This window comes from Nicotiana tomentosiformis, chromosome 6, assembly GCF_000390325.3.
Source record: "Nicotiana tomentosiformis chromosome 6, ASM39032v3, whole genome shotgun sequence".
In the NCBI taxonomy this organism is placed as follows: Eukaryota; Viridiplantae; Streptophyta; class Magnoliopsida; order Solanales; family Solanaceae; genus Nicotiana; species Nicotiana tomentosiformis.
In genome coordinates this window covers 111,492,165-111,503,311 of record NC_090817.1, presented here as the reverse complement: position 1 = coordinate 111,503,311, position 11,147 = coordinate 111,492,165, and the positions used below count along the sequence as shown (strand labels likewise).

The 11,147-nt window shown below is 38.8% G+C and overlaps 1 non-coding gene across 1 annotated transcript; it reads right to left on the bottom strand.

Annotated features, from left to right (window-relative positions):
- Positions 1–10,727: 10,727 nt before the first annotated feature.
- LOC117281540 (small nucleolar RNA R71) lies at positions 10,728–10,834 on the bottom strand. The gene has a single exon (XR_004512177.1). It is a non-coding gene; the product is annotated as a small nucleolar RNA R71 (small nucleolar RNA).
- Positions 10,835–11,147: the final 313 nt, after the last annotated feature.

The window sequence follows — 11,147 nt, the reverse complement described above, 5'->3', positions numbered from 1 at the left end:
GAAGATTGACATTAGAAAAGCATATGACATGGTTAGATGGGAATTCATTAAGGAGGCTCTAATGGGGTATGGGTTCCCAGAATACTTTGTTCAGCTAATAATGACATGCATTACATCTACCAAATTTACCATCAAGGTAAATGGTGAAGGTCATGGTTATTGTGCAGGTAAATGAGGATTAAGACAGAGTGATCCCATGTCTCCATTTATATTTTTATTAGTAATGGAATACTTATCTAGAGCTTTGAAAAGGATGAGTGAACTCCTTGATTTTAAGTGGCATCCTATGTGTAAGAGAATTAAATTAACACATCTGATTTTTTGCTGATGATTTGATGATATTCTACAAAGGTGATATCAAGTCTGATACTAAAGTGAAGTAGGTACTTGATCATCTTAGTGGGGTTACTGGGCTGGAAGCTAATCAGGAAAAATCCAGCATGTTTGTGGCAGGAGTAGAGGAGGATATGCAGGAGAAGCTATTGAGTATTACAGGGTTCACATTGGGGACATTGCCAATTAGATATTTAGGACTCCCACTTACTTCTAAAAAGTGAGAAAAATGGAATGCCACCAACTTGTAGAGAAAATCACATCCAGAATAAACAATGGCTATGCTAAAACACTATCTTATGCAGGAAGGATCCAAATTATTACTGTTGTGATGTTATCTATATACAACTTCTGGGGTGCAGTTATTATACTACCTCAAAGTGTCTTGAAGGAGGTAGACAGGAAATTTAGAGATTATCTATAGGGAAGCTCAGAAGAGAAAAGAATAGTGGCACTAGTGTCTTGGGAGAAACTTTGTATCCCCAAGAAGAATGGAGGTCTAAACATAAGAAGTTGTAAGAAGTGGAATGTGGCTTCTGTTGAGAAGCTAATCTGGCAGATGGCAAAAAAGGAGGATACATTATGGATAAGATGGGTGCATGGCCTTTATATTAGAGAGGACTAGAATATATGGGATCATAAACACCCAGCTGACTGAACTCAGTTAAGGAAGAAATGAGAGATTGGTATAATAATGATAGGTACTTCTTATCACCTAGTGGTAATTATTCTATCATTAGAAGCTACAATGTTATGCTGGGGATATGCAGAAACTTGAGGTTGCTGATCTATTATGGAACTCAGCAATGCTACCTAGACATATGGTAATAGTATGGTTGGCTAACCAGGACAAATTAATGACTAAGGAGAGACTGGTTAGACTGCAGATACCTATTTATAACAACTTATGTTGTCTTTGTGATGAGCTCACATCTATTTTCTGAATGCAAATGGATAAAGGTATTGAGACTGATAGTAGAACAATGGTCAGGCATACACATGCAGAGTATGGGAGTTGGGAAAAGTCTGAGATGTATGGAACGAAGACATTGGAGTAAACTCAAGAAGGAGATAACAACGGTATTTGGGATGCCATGATATACCATACATGGAGAGTAAGGAATTATAAGTTGTTCAATAATAAAAATGTAAATAGAGAAATACTGGTTACATAAATTAAACACGAAGTAAAGGAAAGATTAGAACTTAGGAACTGCTCTAGAGTACATAGAGGTAGTTTTTTGATTCAGAAGTTTTGTAAATAGTTTCTTTCTCTGGGGGATTGGAATTACTCAACACCCTTCCTAAAAGGTGGTTGTAAATTTTGAGTGCTCCTTTAGGTGTATCAATTTGGATGGTATATGGTAATATATTCAAAGTTATTACAAAAAGAAAATATTAGATTTTATCATATTAATCTTTCATTATAGGTTTAATTAGCTTTACTTCTTTATTATCTTCAACACCTATTATAAGTAGCTAGATTTTCAGTAGGGTTGTGACCCAACCTAGTGTGTAAACCTTATGGATGATTAATTTAGTGCTTGTTCATGATTGAGTATTAATTATTTAGCTTAGTTCATGCTTCAATTTTAGAATTAATGGTTGAAAATATTAATTCATGTCTATTTGACATAGTCTCTACTTGAGAAAGATAGACCTAGTCTAGGATAACCTGGCTAAGAAGAAATTGGGTTAATTGAGAAATTGATTAGCCTAATTAAAGGGTTCAAACTAGGTATAGTAAGAACCCAACTTGAGCTCATATCAACTATTTTGTTTGATAACCATTTGGATTTGAGAAAGTCAAATTGGGTAAAATCACTCTCTGACCGAGAGGTATTAAGTGAGTAACATAGAGTTGAGAGATATAATACACCTCAATCAACAAAATAAGTGTTACTATATTTATCCCATTAGAAAAATACCTAGGTTATGGTCATATCCCTAGGCCTTTAAACTATATGAAAAAACATCAAAAACATTCATCTCTAGGTTATTTACCTTTGTTGTGGAAGTGAAATTTAGGTAGTCCGTTCACTTGCTTCAAATATATACTCCTGACACCCCTTATAACTCCTAGTGGATTCGACCCTGACTCATAGTTACGTAATTATTATTGCATACGATCGTATCATATCTCTTATTGAGGTGTGTTTTGGACGTCATCAATTTTTGGCGCCATTTGTTGGGGAGTAAAATGATCGTAGCTATATATTTGGGTGTGTTTTTGGAATATCTTCTTTTCCTTTCGTGTTACTAACTTGTGTGAGAAATCGTAGGTACAAACATGGCGAACAATAAGCTTGAAAATTTGCCTTTGGGGGATGTGGACATCGAGGATGAGCAAGTTGATGAGGTTCCTCTTGAACCTCAAGCCAATAGAAGAGGCTGAGTGCCTCATGACAATGTCCCCTCTCCACCACCACCTCCACCACAAGTGGCTGCACACTAGATATTACCCGATGAAGGATATGCAAGTGTAATAGTCCATCCCTGTATTAGGGCGGGCAACTTTCAAATCACCAATATGATGATCACTTTGCTTGAGCAACGGGGTTTCTTCATCGGTGCTCCAACTCAAAATGCATACAAACATTTGATGGGGTTTATGGATACTTGTTGGGGGAGCAAACAAACAATTGTCTCCGAGGATGTATTGAGGCTAAGGCTTTTGACCTTCTCTTTATGGGGAAAAGCTTTAGATTGGTTGGAACGTTTGTTGAACCATTCCATTCACACTTGGGATGAGTTGCCGGAAATATTTATTTCTAAGTTCTTCTCTCCGGGGAACATGGCTACGCTTCGAGATGAGATTTTGGCATTCAAGCAAGATCCAAATGACCCACTACACGAGATTTGGGAACGTTATAGAAAAATGGTTAAGGAATATCCCAACAATGATATGACGGAGAACAAGATTCAACAAACTTTCTATCGTGGAATTAACACAACCAACCAATGTGTAGTGAATCAACTTGCCAGTGGGAACTTCATGACTGTGCCTTATGCGGAGGCGTGAGAGATTTTGGATGAGATGGAAGAAACGTCATCGGCTTGGCAATCTCGGGCCATTGTTCCACAAGGTGACCTAAACATGATCCACCTTCACAAAGAGTTGCAAGACCATGGGCAAGCCATTGCCGAGTTGACAACCACTATGACACAACTAGCAAAGGCCCAACTAAATCAAGTGCAAAATCCCAAGCAAGTCAATGCCATGAAGAGAGTGAACATGATGGTGAACAAAAAGAGGACCAAGGGTCCACAAGTGCAAAATCGAGTGGAGAATTATGTGCAAGAAGATAGTGGTTTTGAGAAACATGATTCCTATAATGAACAAGAGGGGGAAGTGTAATATGTGAACAACTTTCAAGGGAAAGAAATAACTTTCAAGGCCCAAACCAACAACAATGGCAACCTCAAAATATTCAAGGAAATTGGAATTCTAATAATCAAGGATTGGAGCGGAAACAACAATTAAATAAATTGGCATAACATAAAAAAATCAATGAAATAGGGGGGGTGGGGATAACAATCAAGGCGGAACAACAATAAGGGCAACCGGGGGTTGGGTTTTCAAAGGCCCCCTAATGTATCAACAATCGAGCAACCTGCCTCCTTATCCTTCCTATGGTTGAAGTTCTTCAAACAACGAGATGTGGCGTATTGAAAATATGCTCAAAGAAATGAAAATAATGTTGATTCGGATGCCCAACTTGCCTCACACAACACATCAATACGCAACCTAGAATTTCAAATGGTGCAAATCTCTCAAGCTCTAAATTCTCGTCCTATGGGGGCACTACCAAGTAACACAGTAGTAAACCAAAAGGGTGGAAACAACACAGGGCATGTCATGGCCATTACTACAAGAAGTGGAAGAGGTGGAAATGCACCCACCTTAAGTCAAAGGCAATTAATGGATGATGAGCAAGTGGTACAAGAAGAAGAGATTCAGAACAATGTGGTGCAACCTAATAATGAAGTTCGGATTGATATTGATGATAGTGTGGAAGAGACTCAAGAGGAGGTGAACCCGTCTAGGGATCACATTATTGACATACCAGAGTCGGTAGTGCAAAAGGCTAAGGCACCATTGCCTAAGCCTCCACCTTGATACCCTCAAAGACTTGCCAAGCAAAATGGTGAGAATAAATTCAAGAAGTTCATTCAAATGATGAAAAGTCTCTTAATCAATGTGCCATTAGTCGAAACTTTTGAACAAATGCCTGGTTATGCCACGTTTATGAAGTATCTCATCACAAAGAAGAAGTCAATGAATTTTGAAACTATCAAAGTCACTCATCAAGTGAGTGAAATTGTGCATTCAATGGCTCCTAAGTTGGAGGATCCCGGTGCATTCACAATTCCTTGTACAATTGGAAGTGCCGATTTTGCTAAAGATCTTTGTGATCTTGGGGAAAGTATCAATTTGATGCCCTATTCGGTTTTCAAAACTTTGGGGATTGGGCAACCAAGATCCTCCTTTATGAGATTACAAATGGCCGATCGTACTATGAAGAGACCTTTGGGAGTGATTGAAGATGTATTGGTTCGTGTTGATAAATTCATTCTTCCGGTGGATTATTTTATTCTAGATTGTGAGGTTGATTATGAAGTGCCGATTATTCTTGGGAGACCTTTCCTTGCTACGGGGAAGGCTCTTTGTGATGTTGAAGCCAAAGAGCTTACATTCCGGGTTGGTGATCAAAAAGTGGTATTCCCTGTGTGCAAGTTCATGGGGCAACCAAAAAGCACTGATGTGTGTTCGTTTGTGGACTTGGTGGCCGATATTATTATTTGTGATACAAGTGCTACAATAAATGTAGGTGATATGTTGGAGGCCATATTGCTCAACTTTGATGATGACGAGATGGATGGCTTCATGGAATATGTGAACTCTTTACAAAGAATGGGGTCGCACAACTATGCATCCCGAAAATTATCTTTGAATCTTGAAAATAGGACAACTCCTCCTACAAAGCCTTATATTGAAGAGACTCCCACATTGGAGTTGAAGCCATTGCCTCCACATCTTTGGTATGAAATTCTTGGCCCTTGTTCTACTTTACCGGTAATTCTTTTCTCTTATTAGACTAACTTGCAGGTAGATTCCATATTGGTGGTGCTACAAAAGAGGAAGAAGGCTATTGGGTGGACATTGTCAGCTATTTGGGGGATAAGCCCCGCCTTTTGCATGCATAAGATCAAGATGGAGAATGGTGCCAAACCATCTATTGAACATCAAAGGAGACTCAATTAGTCTATGCAAGAAGTTGTCAAGAAAGATATTATCAAGTGGTTGGATGTCGAGGTAGTCTACCCCATCTTTGAGAGTTTGTGGACTTCTCTGGTTTAATGTGTCCCAAAGAAAGGGGGCATGACGGTGGTCACCAATGACAAGAATGAGTTGATTCCTACAAGAACGGTGATAGGATGAAGGGTGTGGATGTACTTTAGCAAGCTCAACAAAGTCACAAGGAATGATCACTTTCCACTTCCTTTCTTAGATTAAATGCTCGATAGATTGGCCGGTTGTGCTTTCTATTGCTTTTTTATGGGTATTCCGGCTACAACCAAATTCTTATTGCTCCGAAAGATCAAGAAAAAATAACCTTTACATGTCCCCATGGTACTTGCTCCTTCAAGCGGATGCCATTTGGTTTGTGCAATACACCGATGACTTTTCAAATGTGTATGATGGCTATCTTCACGGCCATGGAGGAGGACTACCTTGAAGTTTTCATGGATAACTTTTCGATGGGTGGTGATTCTTTTGATGATTGTCTTGCAAATTTGGATAAAGTGTTGGCTATATGTGAATAAACAAATTTGGTGCTTAATTAGGAGAAATGCTTCATGGTCGAGGAAGGCATTGTCCTTGGCCACAAAATCTCAAAGCATGGAATTGAAGTTGACAAGGCAAAAATTGAGGTGATTTCTAAACTTCCACCTCCAACTTCGGTAAAGAGTGTGCGGAGTTTCTTAGGCCACGTGAGGTTTTACCGGTGTTTCATCAAAGCTTTCTCTAAGGTGTTGAACCTATTGTGCAATTCTTGATAGGGATGCTAATTTCAAATTTAATGATGTTTGCATGAGGGCTTTTGAATTATTAAAGTTCAAGTTGACAACTACCCTCATCATCACCGCTCCAAATTAGAGTGTCCCTTTTGAACTCATGTGTGATGCAAGTGATGTAGCGGTTGGGGCTGCTTTGGGGCAACACATCAACAAAAATTTTCATCCGTTCTACTATGCTAGTAATACCATAAATAGTTCCCAAGTCAACTATACCTTTACGGAGAAAGAGCTCATTGACATTGTGTTTGCAATTGAGAAGTTCCGCCCATACTTGATGGGTGCAAAAGTCATTGTCCACAGGGATCATGCGACGCTTCAGTATCTTATTAGCAAGAAGGACTCCAAAGCTCGGTTGATGAGATGGTGCTTTTATTGCAAGAGTTTGATATTGACATCCAAGATAAAAAAGGGAGTGAAAACCAAGTAGCAGACCACTTATCTCATTTGGAGGAGGAGGGGAGGCTGGATGATGGCTTTAAAATCAATGACTCCTTCCCCGATGAGCAACTCTTGCCTATTTCAATGAAATAGGTACCACGGTTCACAAATCTAGCAAATTTTCCTGTGTGTGGAATCATTCTGGATGAGTTCTCTTCAAAACAAAGGAAGAAACTCAAATGGGATTGTCAAGATTATTATTGAGATGAACCATACCTTTTTTGGATTTGTACGGATAGGGTGATTAGAATATGTGTAATAGAAGAAGAGCAAGTTGAAATTCTTGGGGCTTGTCATTCTTCGCCATACGGTGGTCATCATGGTGGAGCAAGAATGATGGCCAAAGTGCTTAGTTGCAGCTTCTATTGGCCCACTCTTTACAAGGATGCATGTGAGCTAGTGAAAATATGTGATGAATGTCAACGGGCCGGTGGAATCTCAAAGAAGAATGAAATGCCTCTCACAACCATTTTGGAGATTGATATTTTCGATGTGTAGGGTATTGACTTCATGGGCCCTTTTGTGATTTCTTGTGGAAACACCTACATCCTGGTCACGGTTGATTATGTGTCCAAATGGATTGAAGTCGTTGCTTTATCCAACAATGAGGCGAGAAGTGTGGTGGCTTTGTTGAACAAGAATATTTTCACAAGGTTTGGTACTCCACGTGATATTATAAGCGACGGGGGGTCACATTTTTGCAATAAGGCTTTCGACACTTTGCTTAGCAAGTATGGTGTTACTCACAAAGTCACGACTCCTTTTCCCCCACAAGCTAGTGGGAAGGTGGAAGTATCCAATCGGGAGATAAAGAGTATCTTGTCCAAAATAGTAAATGCTAATCGGACGGTTAGGTCCAAGAAGATTGATGATGCATTATGGGCTTATCGTACGGCTTACAAAACACCTATCGATGTCGCCATACCAGTTAGTGTTCGGAAAAGCTTGTCATCTTCCGGTAGAACTAGAGCACAAGGCCATGTGGGCTCTAAAGAAGTTGAATCTTGATTGGGATGTAGCTGCTAACTTGAGGGTTGCACATTTGAATGAATTGGATGAGTTCCGATACCATCCTTATGCAAGTTCATCCTTGTATAAATAAAAGATGAAATATCTTCATGATAAATACATTTGAAACAAAGAGCTCAAGGTGGGCGATCTTGTATTATTGTTTAACTCAAGGTTTAGGATGTTTCCCGGGAAGCTAAAGTCTCAATGGAGTGATCCTTTTGAAATTTTGGGTGTAACACCTTTTGGTGCATTAGACTTAAAGAACAAAAACAATGAATTATTCCGAGTCAATGGTCACCGAGTGAAGCAATATTTGGGGAAGGTTGGAGATAGCCACATCGTGGCGGTCATTCATTTCAATTGATGATATTCTACATCATGACGTGACGTTAAATCAGGTGCTTCTTAGGAGGCAACCCATGATTCATTTCCTTTTTTTCTTTTGTGGTTAGGTGTTATTTTCATTCTAACTTGATTTGAAGTGTGCTACACGACTGAGTGTGACTTACAAGAATTGTGGACAGAAATCTAGCTAGGTGTTGCAAGAATTGCGGACTGCAGTTGATTTGTGCGGACCACATATTTTTGGGTGTTATATAAAAAGAACATTGCGACTGCACAATTAGCTTGCAGACTTATGGTAGGCTAGAATTACGTATTTTAGTCGCTTATTGCACTCTAATTCACTGCACTTTACTTGTTTTGAGCTTTAATTGATAGTGGTTTGCACTTATTATATGCCTTGTAGGAGTGATTCCAAACTAGGTAGATGTTTTGGAGATAATTCTAGCTATTTGGAGCTTTGAAGTCTGAGCAAAAGCCCAAGCGATTAAGTCGGGATCGTGTTCGGGGGTCGAGGACCAAGTCTAGACGTCAAAAAGCAAGATTTAGTTCGTACTCTGAGAAATGTGCACCGATGTGACGCACTGTGCGGGGTAGCAATGTATTTTTGGGCTTCCTGACAGAAATTGAGCTCTTTGGATTTTCCCACTAATGCCCCGCATGGCGCGTCGCCCCATGCGGCGCGCCTGTGTAATATTTACAGAGTAAATATCCTATTTCGGCTGGGAGAAGGTAGTTTCGTCTAGGCCAATCCTTACTTGGTATAAATACATGAAAAAATATTATTTTCTGGACTTTTGACATAATTTAGACCTAAGGAGGCTAAGGAGGAGTTGTAAGAACACAAGCACAAGGATTTCGTCATTCCTTCCTCACTCAAGACCCGAGTTTGTATTGAATTTATGTTTTACTATACTTTAATTTTATTTGTGATGAATTTCTCCATATCTATGGAGTAGTTCTCTTTAGGGTTTGATGGATTTGGTGTATTGATAATTGCTTATGGATTATAACTCTAGTTTTATGTATTGAAGCATTTTTGGATGATTTAATTATTGCATCTATATTCAAAAGGTTCATGTAATCGAGAGAGGCATAACTTGTGATATTTTTGCATTATATTGTTGGTTGAGTTCTTTAATTCTTCTTAATAATTGAGAGAAGCTAGTTGAATCATTGACTAAACCTAGTTAGGAGGATAATCAAGAGAGGTTCTCCTAAATACAAATCCACTACGCATTCTTGCATATCTTCACGTGCTTGAATTGGTTCATCTTGTGAGGTTTAGACTTAATCGAGAGAGGAGTTTTTGCTAAACGTTTGAACTAATAATTGAGTGAATTCGAGAGACTCACTTAAAACCTAGAAGTGAATTACCTAGAGTTAGATCCCAAATAATTATCTTGCACCTATCCTATCAAAACCTCATCTTCTCCCATTGATAACCTTCTTTGTTTATCTTTGTTTCAATTGTCATTAGTCAATAGTTTTAGATTCATAGTTAATTTTAGTTAGAAATCATATAAACCTCAATTATTGATTCTCATGGATAGCGATCAAGCTAGAAACTACAAGAATATTATTTAAATCCAATCCCTGTGGATACGATATTATACTATACTATATTTGATTAGCGAGCATAATTTAAGTGTGTGTTTTGCGCTCATCAAATTTTGGCGTCGTTGTCGGGGATTGGCAATCAATAGTATTTGAAATAGTTTGTAGTGATAATTCAGGAATTTTTCTTCTTATTTTATTTTATGTTTCCCCTTTTACGGTTGGTGTTCTTTGATTGTGCGCAGGTTATATGTTAAGATTAGTGCATGGCTCGAGCTTTTACGAAAGAAGTGCTACCATACAAGTCAGAGATAGAAAGACAAATGCGACAACTGAGGAAGGAATGAAATCTCACCAAGACTTTAGAAAAGTTTGGGCAATCCTCAACCAAAGAAACTATGGCTGGGAACAGTAATGATTACGTAGATTTGGCTGCAAGAGAGGCAACCCAAGAAAGAGAAAACGTTGCACGGGATGCTGAGGAAGCATCTATTAGAGAAGCACAGATTATCTATAAAGAAGAGAGGGGTCGGAGAATTGATCAAAATCAACCCTTGGCTGTAGAATATTTCGAAAATTTATCTCCCGTGATTGGGAGATCACAGGGCGATTATGCTAGACCGGTCTACAATCAAGGCTTATCAAGTGTTAGACCACCTCCAACTGCAACCAGCAATTTCGAGTTAAAGCAAGGGTTGTTTCAAACCCTTCAGAATTGTTGTGTCTTCAGAGGGAAGATGAACGAAGATCCAAATACACATCTAATGTACTTCGAGGATATTATGAACACATTTCAATATAATGGTGTGTCATAAGATGCAGTGTACTTAAGGGCATTCCCCTTCATACTCAACGATGATGCAAAGTAGTGACTTCGAAGCTTACCTACGGGATCGATTAGAACATGGGAGGAGATGACCATAAAATTTCTTGATAAATATTTCTCCTCAACTTAAATGGGCAAGTTTAGAAGAGAAATCCATAACTTCTACTAGAAAGAGACTGAAACTATTTTTGAAGCATGTGAGAGGTTTAAGGAGATTGTTAGAAAATGTCATCATAGTGGAATTGAACTCTGGATGCAACTCAAGGACTTTTGGAATGGATTGACATCGGCCTCACGTAGAACATTGAACAATGCAGTTGGAGGGCCGTTGATGAAGAAGACTCCAGCGAAGATAGTTATAATTCTTGATGCGTTATCTGAAGATGCAAATCAGTGGCCCTTTGAGAGTGCTGAAAGAAGAAGATCAACTGGTGTTCACCAAATTGATGCTAACACATATGTGAAAGTACAACTTGATGATATGGCTAAAGAAATAAGGAAGTTGACCTTGGCTACAATACAAAATGAGCCTCACGCAACTTGTGATATATGTGAA